We start from the raw sequence: 221 nt of genomic DNA, 5'->3' as shown, positions 1-221 counted from the left end.
CTATGAGACGCAACACGAAACGGCAGCATGATAAGGTGGCACTTTCTCCCCTTCGCCCAGAGAGCCAAAGGGGGGTGGATGGCTCTAAGGGGAGAGCAACGGAGCATCTCCTGCGCGAACTTTAAAAGAAATTCATGTCGATTGAAAGGCCTGGGTTTGGCGTGACGTGGTTATTCACTGGACGCGATAGAGTGCGTTGACGGAAATGCAAAGAAGGTGTG

The sequence above is a fragment of the Penaeus monodon genome, chromosome 22 (genome assembly GCF_015228065.2).
Source record: "Penaeus monodon isolate SGIC_2016 chromosome 22, NSTDA_Pmon_1, whole genome shotgun sequence".
NCBI lineage: Eukaryota > Metazoa > Arthropoda > Malacostraca > Decapoda > Penaeidae > Penaeus > Penaeus monodon.
Note: the sequence above shows the minus strand (reverse complement) of the source record.